The sequence below is a fragment of the Halichoerus grypus genome, chromosome 8 (genome assembly GCF_964656455.1).
Source record: "Halichoerus grypus chromosome 8, mHalGry1.hap1.1, whole genome shotgun sequence".
Lineage (NCBI taxonomy): Eukaryota > Metazoa > Chordata > Mammalia > Carnivora > Phocidae > Halichoerus > Halichoerus grypus.
The window spans coordinates 113,009,949-113,027,336 of record NC_135719.1 but is presented as its reverse complement, the minus strand read 5'-3'; the positions used below and the strand labels follow the sequence as shown (position 1 = coordinate 113,027,336).

The following is a 17,388-nucleotide window of genomic DNA, read 5'->3' as shown; positions in this document are numbered from 1 at the left end:
TAAAATTTCAAAGGATGACAACAGATTAGAAACAAATGCAATAAATTTAGTTCACTGAGTTGAAGAAATAAAAAAATAAAATTATGTTCACTTCAAAAAACCTACCACCAAAGGATGAGGGGGAAAGGGGAAGGAGAAAAAGCAAATCAAATTCTCCAATAATAGTTAAGTAGTATAAATAGTCCACACAGAAGTAGCTCTAAGAAATTTTAAGACTTGGACTTTATAGTGCCTCTGAAAGCCCAAGAACTATTAACTAATCTCTCTGTTGATGCCAACTCCCTAGAACATGGCTATGGTAGTAGCAGAGTTTTTTACACTCTAAATCAACATTTATTCCACTGAGAGAATCAGAAAACACCAGCAAAATAATGGCACCTAATTCTATAAGGTACAGCTTAATCTCATTTAACAAATGCTCCTTTGGTATCTCATTTTCTAAATATACCTAAATCATAGCAATCTTTAAATTTGTATATCTTTACTTTAGTTAGAGGTAGAAGTGTCCTATGGGATCCATTAGTTTGCAGCTCATAGGGCTAAGGCCTCTGGAATGGTGCTCCAATCTCCCTCAGGCCTAAAATATTTTCACAGGTTTCTCTGGTTAAATATTCTTTTAATAAAGCTCAATTTTATAGTCAGTTAAATCAACAAATACTCTTAAATTTCTCCTACAATATAAGTAATCTATAAAGGGTATGAAGATTCTGTATCTCTGTCTTCAATGAATAAATAAAATCTTTAAAAAAAAAGTTATGAAGATTTATATAGAGTTCTTTTAAGAAGAATATTTGACAGAGAGAAAGCGAGCTGAGAGAGAGAGAGAGAGAGCACACAAGCAGGGAGAGCGGCAGGGAGAGGGAGAAGCAGGCTCCCTGCTGAGCAAGGAGCCCAATGCAGGCTAGATCCCAGGACTCTGGGATCATGACCTGACCTGAAGGCAGACACTTAACCGACTGAGCCACCCAGGTGCCCTTATAGAGTTCTTTTGAATAGAAATACTTATTATTTAAAAAAAAAAACAAAACACACATTTTATAAACTTGAGTTCCAATACTAAAAACATTCACTTAAATCAGATAACATATTTTATATGTTAAATAACGAATCTCATGGTTCTAAAGAAATTAAGTATCTTCATCACCTGCTCCTTTAGAAAGTTATATACAAAATATTGTAGGCAATATTTCTGATAAGGGGCTGATTATGGGGTTTTAAACATATCATCCAAGATGTAAAATACAAGTACAAACAGTTCCCATTAGTTTGCATTCCCTTTCTCCCAAATTTTGAGTTTGCTTATTACAGGATTTTACTCCTTTAATGCTGTATGTATGACTATGGCTCTTTGGGGGCACTTTCACTGACTGTGCCTAAAATCCCACTAACAATTCTAGTCCAACCAGAAGGCCCCTGATCTATCAAATCAAATTAGATTTTCTTTGGCAGCGGCAATCTCTCAATTAGTGCCATTCCCCTAGCTAATTCTAGATCCCTGAAGTAGTCCACTGAGTATGGAGGCACCCAGAATAGGATTCTACCCCTCCAATTTAAAAACCCTCAGGGAACAATGTCATTTAAGTCTGTGGGATTTCTCCAAAGTATCCCAAGGTGATAAGGTTTCCCATGCTACCCTGGTTCAAACCTGAAGATCTTCAAATAATCCAAAAAAACAACACATGACTATAGTTCAGCTTCAAAATTCCTATACAAAGTTCTGGAAAGAAAATATGTCAAGGGTACTAAACCTCATCAGAAAATGGAATTATCATTTGTGCTCCACTGATAATGACTAAAATTCAAAGTTCAGAACAGAGAATTAAAAAAAATTCTTATCTTCTACTACATGATAACATCTCTGCCTTTGCTTTCTTCCCTCTAGGTCTTATTCTCTCCTAAGCAAACTCCGAGTTTTACTCTTCTGTTCACAAATTCAGTCTCCTTGTGAGAACTCTGTCCCTCCCCAGCCTGATCAATCTCTTCTATTTTCCTGTTCTTGCCTTTCCCATTCTTGGGTTTACGGGTGTAAGTAGGTAGAGTTCAGGCAAGTCAGCTGCTAGGGGAAATATTTCAGTGAACTCATGCAAGCCTGCGTTTGAAAGGTTAGAAGAGAAATGGCTACTAGAGAATACTTTAAGGAAAGTGGCGGGACTAATGAGCAACCCACAGTAAAAAGCACTTCTGGATGAGGACTAATCGTACATATTCTTTGAAGAGCCTGATTCTTGGTTTAAATTTGGATACAGTCTTCCAATTACTGAATTAATTTTTCCTGGTCAGAGGAGGAGGAAACAACCATTATTTAAGCTCTATAAGGAAGCTACATTATTCATCACTGGTTATCTCATAAGAAAGATATACAAGATGTTTATAAAGGCTAGAAATTAACTGATCAAAAAGTTATCTAGATTGCATTTATATGAAATATCCAAAAAAATGTATAGAGACAGAAAGTAGATTAGTGGTTGATAAGAACTGGGGGAGAGGAGAATGGGGAGTGACTGCTAATGACTACAAGGTTTCTTTGGGGGTGATGTAAATGTTCTAAAATTAAATTGTGGTTAATGGTTGCACAATTCTGTGAATACACTAAAAACTACTGAGCTGCAACTTTAAATGGGTGAATTTTATGCTATGTGAGCTATGTCTCAATAAAGTCATTTAAAAAGACTGCTATGGTTTTCTCTATATTTTATTTTGCATAAAAAGATTTTAAAAGATGACTATAGGGGCGCCTGGGTGGCTCAGGTGGTTAGGCGACTGCCTTCGGCTCAGGTCATGATCCTGGAGTCCCTGGATCGAGTCCCGCATCGGGCTCCCTGCTCAGCAGGGAGTCTGCTTCTCCCTCTGACCCTCCCCCCTCTCATGTACTTGCTCTCTCTCATTCTCTCTCTCTCAAATAAATAAATAAAATCTTAAAAAAAAATAAATAAATAAATAAAAAATAAAAGATGACTATAGATTATATGGAGTAACATGTAAAATACTGTATTAAATTTTTTCAAAGATTACCTTTGAAACTTCCCCAGTTGCCCAATATTTCTTCATCTTATAGCTTCAACTAAACACTGATTTCACTCTTTGAATATTTCTTCCAAATAACCAAATTCCATCCAAATGAATTATAATGCAAAAGACTGTTACTGAGTTAAATAATACCTAAATTTAAATGCTCTAAATTAAAACCTTAAAAATGAAATTTCAAAAAGCAAACCAAAAGTGACCAAGCAAACCAACCAAAATAAGTCAGATACAGTTCTTCTATGCTAAATAGTATTTCCATGAAGTCCATGACATAAGTCATTTTTTTCTACCAAATATCACTCAAAAATAGTCATTGCTGAATTAGGTAAAAACTTCCAACTCCAGAAACCATAGTCACCTTGTGCAGGTATGAGCAGCAGTCTCAATTTCACATAGTAAGTGTAGAAAGAGCTTGCCACTTTTGATGTTTCCTTCATGTTTAATATATCAGTATCTTCTAGACATGTACTGTGGTATTAATTATAAGCTCTATGAGGTAGTCTCAAGTTTCTACAAAGGTACGTATTGAGCAATTTTTAAAAGTAAACTTCAGAAGGACATAATTGCCTGAAAAATATCTAAGCTCAATTTAGTTGGTGGGTTCTAGTGACTATAAAAATTGGATACTGACCTATTTTCACTAACAACTACAGTATGAGCAAAAACATTGAAAAGATGTGGAAAGCATAGAGCTATTTAGTTTTTAAAGTTTTCTAAGAATGTTCTATAGTATTCACAATCTCAATTTGCCTCATCTGTTAACTATTTCAAATTTCTTGGTTGTGAATAACTTGTCTACAGAAATGGATTCAATTTCCAGTTTGCTATTTTTTAAACCTTGCATATTTGAGGATTCAGACTCAGACTGACCTAGAAAATAATAACTGACTCCCTTAGCCAACCAACCCATTCTTTTTTCTTTTGCTTAAAACAAACAAAACCCCCTGTGTGACAGTACATTTAAAAATGTATGCTGGTAACCTGAAAGAAGGGGAAAATAAAACTTATTAAATATTTAAGATGATAAAAGGTTTATTCACAAACAAAATATGTAGCAATTTTAAGTATTTTACACATGAAATGCCACTGCTAGAAAAAAGAACCAAAAAGTATTTGCCTCTAAGAGAAAGACTTCTGTCCATACAATCTAACATTTTTCAAAAACATTCATTCACTGAGTCCATAAGTTTTGATGAGATGCTTTGAGTGTATGGAAAAGGGTATTGGGAAAGTAAGAGAAAAAAAGTTTTTTTTTTAAGTGAAAAATTCCATCTTTCTATTAGCTTAAAAAATATATATATCTAACTACCTCCTGTCCTTGATTAGCCATACCTCAAATGACATGACCTAAAATGAATTTCTCAATTCCCTGCCACTTCTCCTACCCAGTTCCCTGTCTCAGGAAATAGATCTACCATTAGTCATAAGCTCACAGAATCCTGTATTTCACCCTTATCATAGTATATAAGACCCTGTGAATTCTTCTCATTTTAGATTTTCAGATTCATGAGGGAAGGGATCATGTCTTTTCTATTCATAATACTTTGCATATCGTGAGACACTTGTTTAATACGTAGGACAAGGGAATGATAGCCATCATCATGACTTCTCTCTTGTCAACAGCCTCAGGAATTCTTTTCTACCCAGGAAAAGGTATTCCCATAGAAGAGGACTTGCAAACAAACTGTATCCTACCATTTCCATTTTCTTATTCTATAGAATGCATAGTTCTAATTTTTAAAACCTCTACAGAAATAGAATTGATTTCTAATAAGAAAATAATGGACTCTAAAGCAAATGTGCAGCTTACCAATTAAAAATTTGATTTTCAGATTGTGTTCATTAATGACTTTTAAAAGTTTCTTGACATCAGGGGCACCTGGGTAGCTCAGTTGTTAAATGTCTGCCTTCGGCTCAGGTCATGGTCCCGGGGTCCTGGGATGGAGCCCGACATCGGGCTCCCTGCTCAGCGGGAAGCCTGCTTCTCCCTCTCCCACTCCCCCTGCTTGTGTTCCCTCTCTTGCTGTGTCTCTCTGTCAAATAAATAAATAAAATCTTTAAAAAAAAAAAAGTTTCTTGACATTATTAGTTGACACTCTCATTACTGAAAAATGGAAGGGACAAAAGAGAAAGATGTAGTTTTGACTAGAAGTTAGAGCCTATACATTCTCTTTCCCTGAGCTATTTATTTATTCATCTGATCATTCAATCAATAGTCATGAATGGGTAAATTTTTTAAAGTGTTTTCTATATGAGAAGCAAAGTATAAGGTAATTTAGACACAAAGGAATAATTTCTGAGAGCTAGGAAACCCATTTTCAATGTATTTTAGACAAAAATATCTTTAACTTAGTCTGGGAGTTTTACTGTATATAAAATGAATTTATCCCATATGCACTTAAGGAGCTCCTTATTCTACTGACTGTAGCAAACTAGTACAAGATCATACTAGATGGCTGACTAGTTGTTGAAGTACTTGCTTATACTATCAGGAAGCATTTACACAGAGAAAAATGAAGATGACAGATATGGAGTAATACAGGGTTAAGCTGTGGGTTACAGCAGAACAAAAACTGCCACTTCTAAGATCAGCCCCTAACATCCAAAACAGCCTTAAAGATTCTCAGCAAGGATAATAATCCACTGCTTTATGAAAAGTAAAAATTTTATTTACCATCTATTTACATTCTGAAGCATGATGGCATACTGCAGAGATGTTTTTCTAAAGCCTGGTAAGTTTTGTAATTCTGTTTGTAAAACAAAATCAAAAAAGCAATATATAGCCAGCCACTCCTTGCTTATCCTTACCATTAATATTTTCATTTCTGAAATTTGGTAACAAAGGTAAGTAAGCAAGCTGCATCTCCTACAGACGTAATATCAAATTAGATGCAATTTTCTACCACTCATGCTAAAGAAAAGTAGAAGTGCCAAAAAAAAAAAAAAAGCCAAGGCATTTATTCAAAATCAGTAATGAATTACATTCTTAGAAATAGCACAATAGTTCTTGAATAACATTTTTTTTTTTAAGATTTTATTTATTTATTTGAGAGAGAGAGAGAGAGCAGAGCAGTGTGAGGAGCAGAGGGAGAAGCAAGCTCTCTGCTGAGCAGAGAGCCCAATGCAGGGCCCGATCCTGGGACTCTGGGATCATGACCAGAGCTGAAGGCAGATGCTGAACTGACAACCACCCAGGTGCCCCACTGAATAACATATTCTTGAAATAAAATAACTAAGCTACATATAGCCTGATTCAAAACAAAATACACACACAAAAAAACCATTTATCTACATCCCTACCTGAATGGTCATATCACAGATGAGTAAAAAGAACTAGCCTAAATATAAAATGGATTATACATGATCTATGCTCTCATAATTTGCTATACTTCTGGTTCACATTCAATTTTCTCTGTCATGTGTTCATCAGAAAATAAGCAAGGAGACTATAAAGATTAAACAATCATATACTGAGCATCTACTTAAAACAAAACCCTGTCCCTGCTTTCAAGGAATTTATTTTTAATAAATCTTAATATTGAAATATTCCATTTATAGTATAACTTCTATTTTAAGCCCAATGGGGTAGCTTGTGTTTAAGACCATCTTCCTAAATTCACTAAGAATTTAATTTGAATAAAGGACTGATGAAAGCATTTGTCAGTGGGCTGCAAAGTAATGAATAAGCCATAAGGCAAAACTGTGTATGGCTTGTGGTACTAGTTGTATTACGCCTGTATCTTTCTTATATTACAAAATTTAATAGTTCTTGGTAAAAAGTTCTAAAGTGAATTGACATTAACACATGACACTATACTTTTCAAATTTAGTATACCCTTCCACCTAGGATCCCAACTCAATCACAAGATTCACTCATTGGGTACAACGGAAATGTAGTCATACCCTTCATAACCAAAGATTTTCTAAGCCATCACAACTGCCAACAGTTTCTTTTAGCAAGAGGAGTAAAACTGCTGTGATCCATATATACAATAACTATGAAAAATTGAAGGACATGTGTTTAGCTTGTATTACCGGCTGTGAAACTTTAGACAAGTAACTTAACCTTTGTCTCAAGCCCTCATCTGTTAAGATACAAGTAATAATAGTATCTATCTCATATACAGAGATAGGAAGATTTAATGAGACAGTAATCAAAATTCTTCTATGATAATGCCTGGCCTACTGCTCAATAATGTTAGCTATCATTGTTAGTAGCTAATGTTAAAGCTAGAAAAACTTAAAAGTCGCACAAGAATCAAATTTATCATTCTGGTCTCGTTAGTATCATACTCCAATAAATGGGTCTTAGCAACCAGACTGCCTATATAAAATTATCCATTTAAAAATTCAATAAAAGAAATTTTACTATGCATTTTCCAAATACTGGAAACAGTTTAACAGTTTGATATGGTTTAAAATTTAGCTTTAAGGTTTATATGAACATAGACTATTCATGTATTATGGTTTTGGTTCAAATTAAATCAGTTGAAAGTTATCTCCCTTCTTTAACTAATACGTCATCTAATTACTGTGACTCCACAACTCCCATTTAAAAGGTTGCCTAGTTCATAGTATCTGCAAATATAACTCTGGAAAGAGATGCATGACTATGAATGTCCTATTAACCCTCAAAGTGAAAACACTGGAAGTTAAAATGAAACCTTTAGGTCTAGAATCAATCAACCTAATTATCTATACCAACATAAGAACTCTGCCACATTTCTGATATGTATAATCTTCACACTTAAATACCCAGGTTCAGCCAAAATAATATATAGGAAGAAAAGTCAGAAATGTCTGCTACCCGAAAGCTCTGAACTGTTTCCACCACCTCCTACAGCAATCACTTCCACTCTCAGGTAGATTTTGCCTAATATTTACAAAATATCTGAATATCTACTATCCACAAGGCATTGTGGTAAGCTTTGGGATAATAAAAAGTTATTGTATTTTCCCCTTCCCAGTTTTATAATTAAATTGAACACACAGTTATAATTAGAACACAAATACCTAGCAATAAAGTATACAACTAAAGCCTAACAAATAATACAATAGATACTGCTATAGAAGTACAGAGAAATGAGAGATGAAACACTGTGATCAGAGAAGGCTTTGTGAAAGATGAAATATTAGAAATGAGCTTTGAGTCATGATCGAGCTCCGCATCGGGCTCCCTCCTCCGCGGGAAGCCTGCTTCTCCCTCTCCTACTACCCCTGCTTGTGTTCCCTCTCTTGCAGTGTCTCGCTCTGTCAAATAAATAAATAAAATCTTAAAAAAAAAAAAAAAAGAAATGAGCTTTGATAGAGGGGAAAAAGAAGGGCAAGAATCCAACCTACCAATTAGCATGAACAAGAATCCACTGAGATAAAAGGATAGGGTGTGTTCCAGAGATGGCAAGTGTACTGGTTTGGCTGAAACAGATCAATCCTGGGACGCCTGGGTGGCTCGGCTGGCTAAGCATCTGACTTGTGATTTTGGTTCAGGTCACAATCTCATGACCGAGTCCCACGTCTAGCTCCCCCCTCAGTGGGGAGTCTGCTTGAAATTCTCTCCCGCTGCCCCTCCCCCCACTCACTCTCCTCCCACTCTCTCTCCAAAATAAATAAATAAATCTTTAAAAAAAAGAGAGAGAAAGAAACAGATCAATCCTGAAGTTCAATTATGGAAAGTGTCAAAAGCCCAGCAAAGAATTCTAAACTTTATCCTAGATGAAAACAGAAGCACAAAGTATATCAAGCACAGAAATAATATGATACAAATAGTTTTTTAGAAAAAGTTTGTGATGGTTTATAGAATGGAGAAGGGAGATGCAGCACAAAATGAAAGTGGGAAAGACCAGCTGGAGTGCTAAAAGCACGGTTTGGGTATGAAGTAATTAAGATCTGTACTATTCTAATACAATTTTTCAAACTTAAATAACACAGGACCCACCTGCAAAGCCTTAATACCTTTTACATAAAGACTATTTTTTTTTACAAGAACTGAATTAATTAGAATTTAGTTTTCTTACTCTCTCTTGCACTTTTTTCCATAGCAGTATCTTCTTGCCCATGTCTAATCATAAACTGTAACTTTTCTTCAAAATACCAACCCTTGTTTTTCTTCACTTACTGATCATTCTACTCTGAACATTCACCTTTGCTATTACTCTTACTCTTCATCCTCCATTTAACCATCTATTCCCACCTAACCATTAACTCCAAATGCATGACCTCTCCAGCTTCATATACTCAAATAAATCTACTCATACTCAACTTTTTCTTCCATTACCTCTTAACATTTAACTTTTATATATAAATTCTAGATGCCCACAATCTTTGTAACTTCTTCTGAAGTCTCTACTCAATCTCTTACAGTATGGTTTCCAGGCTCACTGCTAAAACTGTACTCAAAGACTCACACTCAGTAAATCTCTATTCCTGTATCTCAAGATTTCACAAACTCAATAGCAACTACTGTTTATTTAGTACTTTCTTCATGGTAGAAAACGTCAAGTATTTTACACAATCATCTCACTTAATCTTCAAGAATACCTTATGAAGGGCACCTGGTTGGCTCAGTTGGTTGTCGGCTCAGGTCATGATCCTGGAGTCCCAGGATCGAGTCCTACATTGGGCTCCCTGCTCAGCGGGGAGTCTGCTTCTCCCTCTGATCCTCCCCCCTCTCATGCTCTCTCTCTGTTTCCAATAAATAAGTAAAATCTTTAAAAAAAAAAAAAAAAAAGAACACCTTATGAGAAAGGCTTTCCCATAAGACAGGTAAGAAAACTGAGGCTTAGAGAAATCAAGGAGCTTGCCCAAAATCACCCCACTAGAAAATTTTACCATCACCCCCTCTCTAAAGTCTTTAATGTATGTACTTAGAAACATTTCCCTTAGTCCTTCATTAAGGATATCAACCATTTGAGAATTTAATATTGATTCCATTCCTCAATCTAAACAATAATAGTTGAAGACATAAAATTGTTTAGCTCTGTTGACTTCGGAAACTTAGAGAATGAGAAAATGAACTTAACTTCTTAAATCTTTTCTGAAGGTTTCAGAAGAGACTCCTGTATTGGAAGACTTAATTTATACATAAATTTATAAGGTGTCTTCTAATTCTAGGAATCTGAATCATAGTGTTAACATTCAGTTTCTCAATTTTTGATTCCTAGGAACAAGAAGGCTCATCTAGTTGGGAAAAATTCAATCAGGAATATTTTGAAAATAACTTTATAACTACACAGCTCTGATTCTGGCATGTTACTTAGATTCTCTGAATCTATGTTTCTTCATTTGTAAAACAGAAATAACATCATATACTTTAGAGGGTTGTGGGGAAAATTAAAGCCTGACAAATGGTCAATACACTTTGGCTTTTATTATTTCTTTATTCTGTATCTAGAAGTAGTTTGTTCTCATAGGATTTTAATTCAAATCATATCAGCTACAAAAACTCTAATGACTTTCAATCCAGATCCTAAATATGAATACTACATAAACTTGATCAATGGATTCCAAATAAACATATTAAAAATTATAAAAACTCAAGCTCCCTCCTTTATCACACATTTATTCAAGGAATGTTTAAGACACCTCTAATTTCATAAACATAGTATCAGTAGTCTATTAATACACATTAACATCTAGTACTCTTCTCTCAGTTTCTTAAAAAAATTCTAGTCTATTACATTTTAAATAAAGGTATACAGAAGTTCACCTCTCTTAATCGTTTCCTTTCTCTAGCTCCTCCTACCTGTCTCAGCAAAAGAAAAGCTAGGTAAAGAGATTATCTAGGTAGTACATAGATAGCTAGGACATGCAAAGGTCAAAATCATCAAGGAATCTATTCTGGAGACTCAATAAAATATAAAATTGTTACTTGTACATTTGACATTAAAAAGAGCAAAAGAAGAATATAATCAACCTTTTGATTTTTATGTAATTTAACCCAAGCTCCTTTCATATAAGGGTGGTTAATAATCCCAGGTAGAAATTCAGAGAATTTCTTGGCTAATAGTGCAATAATAAATGAAGCAACTGAATTTTAAAAATTTGTCACCGACATTATTTGAAATGAAAGACAGAACACATTCTGGCATAAAGTTACTACCTAAGGTACAGGAAGATACAAACTTTTACCTAGTTGCCTCACACCTTCCCCTCACCCAAGGTCCACACATTTCACAGGGCCACACCTTATTTTATCTTCTTGCTTAACTCTTATAGGACTCCACTTGAGCCGACTTTCTTACATGGCTGCCTCCTTCCTCTGATCTAAGGATGGAAAGTAATCAGTACCACTCAAGAGTCAGGTGCCCAGGCAAGAGTTAGATAATCATGAGGGGGTGGGGTCGATCATCAAAATATCACCCTATAATTATATCTACATGATCACGGACTTCCACCTTAAGAAATTAATCCAGCTCTTATGGGTGCACATTACAGGGACAACAAGCTTCCTGTGGACATATGTCAGTCTTTAGTTTTAAATTATTAAATAAATAAGCATTCACAGCTAAGCCAGAATTGGCTACACATTTTATTAGCTACTATAATAAATAGTCTAAGTATAATCTGAACAAATTCAAAGACTGTAAGTTTTTGGTAACTGCTTAGCAATGTTTACCATGTGACAACACAATGTTGCTATAGATTCCTTTGAAAAAAAGTAGGTGCTAGGGGCACCTGGGTGGCTCAGTTGGTTGGGAGTCTGCCTTTGGCTCCGGTCATGATCCCGGGGTCCTGGGACTGAGTCCCACGGTGGGTTCCCTGCTCAGTGGGGAGTCTGCTTCTCCCTCTCCCTGTGCTCCTCCCCTCCCCTCTGCTTGTGCTCTCGTTCTCTAAAAATAAATCAAATCTTAAAAAAAAATTAGGTATTAGGAAACAAATTTTCAGACAAAGGTGTATTAACAAGTCAAGATAAGCAAGACCCAGCTTGAACTCACAGAAACATCTTCATAATGTGTTCTTATAATGCCCTTCACATCAAACTACCAAGGGTCCTGTGCTTGTTCAAACCTGCAGTCTCAACCACCCATTCTCTTGTGGAATCCCCACCCTTCTTCCTCCCAAGAGTTTTTCTAGACTTCCCAATCCCAACAGAAAAATCAATAAAGCCTGCCTACAAGAATATCATCCCTAAAGATCAACCACCAACTTAAAATTCTTTTATGGAAGACACTTATTTTTAAATAACATGCAGATTTAGAATACTGAAACATCTGGGGCACCTGGGTGGCTCAGCTGGTTAAGCGGCTGCCTTCGGCTCAGGTCATGATCCCAGGGTCCTGGGATCGAGCCCCGCATCAGGCTCCCTGCTCGGCAGGGAGCCTGCTTCTCCCTCTCCCTCTGCCTGCCTCTCTGCCTACTTGTGCTCTCTATCTCTCTGTCAAATAAATTAAAAAAAAAATCTTTAAAAAAAAAAATAGAATACTGAAACATCTAAGTGCCTGGCATATACCAGGCATTTGGTCAAGGCATTTTGAACAGACAATGTTAGCAGAATAAAAAAATTTAACAACTGGCCATGCATTTGATAATACAGTTTACCACTTTGGCTTTACTGATTTGTAAACTGAAACTCAAAAGGTTAAAGGACTTGTCCATGGACACAGACATTTTGGAGCACAGTCATGACTAAACAATTCTTATCTCCTAGTACAGTGTTCCCTTCAACAGGTTATACTGTAATTATGGTCATCATTCCAGCCTTTCAAACTGAAATATGAAAACATACAACTTGTGTTTAAAAAAAAAAGAATGTTTAAAGAAATTTATGTAAATTTCCACCAAAAAAGAAAAAAAAATTTTTTTTTTAAAAGATTTTATTTATTTATTTGACAGAGACACAGCAAGAGAGGGAACATAAGCAGGGGGAGTGGGAGAGGGAGAAACAGGCTTCCCGCCGAGCAGGGAGCCCGATGCGAGGCTCGATCCCGGGACCCCGGGATCATGACCTGAGCCGAAGGCAGACTTAAGGAATGAGCCACCCAGGCGCCCCAAGAAAAAAAATTTTTTTTAAAGTAGGCTCCAAGCCCAGCATAGCGCCCAAGGTGGAGCTTGAACTCACGACCCTGGAATAAAAGACCTGAGCTGAGAGCAAGAGTCGGAAGCTTAACCAAATGAGCCACCTAGGTGCGCCTAAAAAAGAAATTTTAATGACTCTGGCATTCAACCCTTTTATTTCTCAAATATATACTGAGGTATATACCTCTCCCATAATAAAATTACTTCACTAATGTGAAAAATGTTTGATGATATCACATCAAAAATGTATTTAGTAACTTCCATGTGCACTTCTCATTATACTTTCAATAATGTGTCACTGCCGCCAACTTGCAGCTTAAAAGTAATCATCCCTACATGATTGAATGTTTATTCAGATATATGTGAGTTACACATAAGAACAGAACTATAACATCAGGCAAGGAATGCCACTTTGTGGTTCAAATTATTTACTGACAAAGAAACATTTAATCAAAGGTAACATCTATGATTAGAAAATTGGCAGTGGGGTGGGTCACTATCTCCCTAATCAATTTTCTAAAGTGTTACAGAAATACAATATTTGTAAAAGGCCCAATATGTAAAAATATAAAAGTTATAAAAGTGAAGTTGTTCCAGTTAAAGAGGAATTGGGGAGTAAGCCCTGCTGAACTCCTGGGAGCTGTGGAACCCCTAAGGCTCAGCAGAGTACCGTTTAAATAAATAAATCCCCTTACTCTTCAGAGCTCTTTGCATCTAAAAACTGGTTGTGTGTAAAATCCCAATACGCAAGTTTGAAAAGATTAAGCCTTTTTCCTCAGAACAATTTTTAAAATTTTTAATTTCTTTCAATAATGTCAAAATCACCTACTCTGGGAAAATAATACCTATAACCCACTGATTTTTACACCTCCCATCATTCTACAAATCACTAAAACTCATTCCGCTCATTAGTGCAATCTGCCGAAAATTCAGGGGTAGGGATGGGGGCGGCGCATACATTTCTTGGCTTGGACAACTTAAGTATGACCTTTGTGGATCTGTAAGTACCATGCGGTGCTTGAGAAGAGAGAAGGAAAAATACCTCAGGTGATGAAATTTTCAAAACGTATCTAAACTGCGGTTGGTAGAAGGCTCTCCACAGCCAGCTGTGTTTCAATATTTAAATCTACAAGCAGAACAGAACCATACCTCAACCACCAAACTCTAACATTAAGAACTTTATCACACAATTTACAGTTAAAAATACAAGAAATCAGTGTGATTTACTTCAATGGATTTGTTCGATGTAATGAATGAACTGGAGGCATCACAGACTTGAGTTCGCAAGGAGCCTCACTCTCAGCTCAGACCCCTCTAAGACCTGAAGCAAATCCTCCAGAATTTGGTGTCTCGAGGCTAAGTGCGGTCCAAAGGAAGCCTACCCCCTCCTTTCTCCAGGCCTCCCTCCCAGGGGTTGGAGCCCTGGGCGGCCCTGCGGGTGGGGGCGCCGCGACGCCCTACTCTTCGTTTCGGAAAAGTTCCGCCCGCCGTTCTCGGGCCAGGCTGGCCTGGGGCTCTCGCCCGCGTCGCGGCCACAAACACCCGCCGGGCCTCGGCGGCGGGAGGGTCGCGCCCCCTCCCCGCGCCGCCGCCACCGCCCTCGCTGAGCGTTAACCCCTTGCGGCCCGCCGCCCGGCTTCGGGGAGGAGGCCGGGCCAGGGGGTGGAGTTGTCGTGTCTCCTCCCGGGAGCGCCCGGGCAGACGCCCGGCTTGTTTACAGGCCCCAGGCCCAGGCCTGGCTGCCACCGCCGCCGCGCAGGCCCGCGCCGCCCGCCCGCCCGCCTTCGGCCCGAGCGTCGCGCTTACCAGGAGCAGCCGCGGGCTGGCAGGTCCCTGGTCGGCCAAGGCAGCGGTGGCGACGGCGGCCGGGGAGGGGGCTGGAAGGGGGTCACCGCGGCGGCCGCCGGCCAGGTCAGGCCGGGGAGGGGGCGGAGGAGGGGAGGAGCCGGGCTGCGTCCGGGCCCCCCGCTCTCAGCGCCCTCGCGGCTCAGATCATCCGGGCGTTGGAGCGGGAGGCGGAGAGCGGGTCCCGGAGGAGGAGGAGGAAGATCCGAAGATTCATCGCTTTCGCGCCCCACCTGCCTGGCGCCCCCCCACCCCCCCTCCCCAACCACCCGTTCCGGCGCTGCAGCCGCCCGAACACCCGAAGCTGCGGGCCGGGCCGGCGCCGAGACCACTGCTCCCTCGCTCCCGCGCGCGCTCCCGCCCCTAGCGCCGCCGCCGCCGCCTCGAGCGCGTCCCCGCGCAGGCGCGCTCACGGCGGCGCCGTGCTGCCCCTCCCCGACTCCTCTGTCCGCCCCGCCCCGCGGGCTCGGCGGCCGCTACAGCTGCGGCGCGGCGGAGCAGCTGGAGAGACCCGGATGTCGTTGGGCAGGAACTGCGGCGAGGGCCGGCAGGCGGGGGAGGGGCGGCCGCAGATGACATCACTGCCCTACCCAGCTTCTCTCGCCGCACCCCCCTCGCGGCCGGGGCCCCAGGCTGAGGCCGAAGGGAGCATCCGAATCCCGGATCGGAACCGGGACTGGGGCCCTTATGCCCCCGGCCCTGGGGGCTGGACAGAGTGTGTAAGCGTAAGGAGCCCCGGCCATCGAGAGCTCCTCCAAACCCGGCAGTCTGTCGAGCCCGGACTCGGGAGCTCCCCCTAGGGCGTCGGCTCCTCCCGCCCCGCGCTTCCACTTGTCTTGAATACACACCCCACTCCCTGCAAAGACGCCGTTCTCAGAACCCGGAGGACCGACCCCGTGCTTTCGACCTCTCTCGGACGCGGTCGCGGCCTCGTTGCCCCCTGGCGGCTGCGGCTTGAACGCACTGTTGCACCCAGGCAGCCGCCAGACCCCCTCCCCCGGGGCCCGAGGCCTCTGGAGCCACCCTCGCCAGTGACCCCGGGAGTCCCACGCAGGTGCCCCAACCACACACCTCTGGTCCCGAAGGGCAGCCACACCCTACCACCACCCACCCACACGCGACTGCGGCTGATACACGCACGGGGCACATGCTCTGAGTTTCTGGCAGGTTTTCCATGTGGAGCTCATCGGATTCCACCTTGTATTTATTTGCACATGTTAGACAGTCATGTGATTCTGTCACAGGGGACCTCCAACGACCTCCTGCAAGGTTTAAGGAACGCAAGATTTTTGTTGAGAATGATCAGAAACGTAACAGCTGCTTCTGTTAAGAGTTAGAGATCAAATGAACCTAATTGAAACTGCACATGCAGGCGGCCAAAATCCAGTTTAGCTAGCTGGACTACAGAAAACCGACCCACGCTGTTTGCAGACGCCGGGATAGAATGACAAACCCTAGGCGGCCAATGAATCAGAACTGGGAGCAGTACATCACCAGCATGCGTTCCCATTGGCCGGGGTGTCTTTCCCTCTCTTGTCAGAGGCTTAACCTGTTCATGGATTTGACCTATACCACGCTGGCTGGAAGAGAAGTTTAAAAGAAAAATCCGTGTTTTAAAAAGATGGTCTCGTATATACAAAGAAAAAACCAGATAGTTCACTGTAGGAGACAAGTACTTTAAAAAGAGCACCTGAAAATATTAGTCAAATTGTGTTCTGGCCAATAAGAAGGTAAACTTGTGATGAGGCCTCTCCATTTTATCTCAGGAACTCACTGTAGCAATTTATACCCTGTTACTTTGTATATCCTAAAAGCACTTTGTTGCCCCAACTCTTAGATCAAAAGCAATCTGTTTATTCTTTCTGTCATTCAGCGCACACTTAGCTGTTTTTGAAGCTGTGAAAGCCATCTCCAATTTTTTCTACATGACTTTTTTGAGAAGATTCTGTTCCTTTCACATTTAGGCCTGGAACCTGACAACAGGATAAAACAGTTTCACCAAATAGTCCCTGGCTGGCCAATTCTTCAAGAAACCCAAAAATCACTCTCCCCACTATCTATGGCGTTAGAATTTCTTAGAGTAAGAGGAAGATGGATCTTTTCCAGGTATACAATGTGAAAATAAAATTCACTTATGCATTTGGTCCCAGTATCATCTGAGGATACAGTTCCTAATTACTTCTCTGTACACTTGCCAAAAAAAAAAAAAAAAAAAGGGAAATTAGATCAAAGATCTTTGAAACTGCGCCGTATTGAAATCCCTAATACTTAAGACAAGTAACAGCATGATTAGCATGCTAGTAGACTCATTACAATTGTAAAATTAAAAAGCCCATGTGGCAACCACTATGTGAAGTGCCCCTGGAAAGCAAATTTTCTTATTCCTAAGGCAGAGCCTGGGTAGCCAATGACAGTAGTGGACCATAGACAACTTGAAGGACTTGCTTATCTTTCTGCTTCCTTCCTTTAGGCTTCCATATCTTTTCTTCTCTCTGTTCTACACTT

General features: G+C 39.9%; 1 protein-coding gene across 4 annotated transcripts in view; it reads right to left on the bottom strand.

Annotated features, from left to right (window-relative positions):
• Positions 1-15,166, bottom strand: part of PPM1A (protein phosphatase, Mg2+/Mn2+ dependent 1A) — a 44,863-nt gene extending 29,697 nt beyond the window's left edge. Inside the window, exons 1-2 of one of the 4 annotated variants that reach the window (XM_078053779.1) lie at positions 14,845-15,162; positions 14,081-14,164 (exon numbers count right to left, since the gene is read on the bottom strand). The gene's annotated coding sequence lies outside the window, so the exon portion shown is untranslated. Of the gene's footprint in view, positions 1-14,080; positions 14,165-14,844 lie in introns of all 4 variants that reach the window. The other 3 variants (XM_078053780.1, XM_078053778.1, XM_036099589.2) reach the window with 3 other exon arrangements.
• Positions 15,167-17,388: the final 2,222 nt, after the last annotated feature.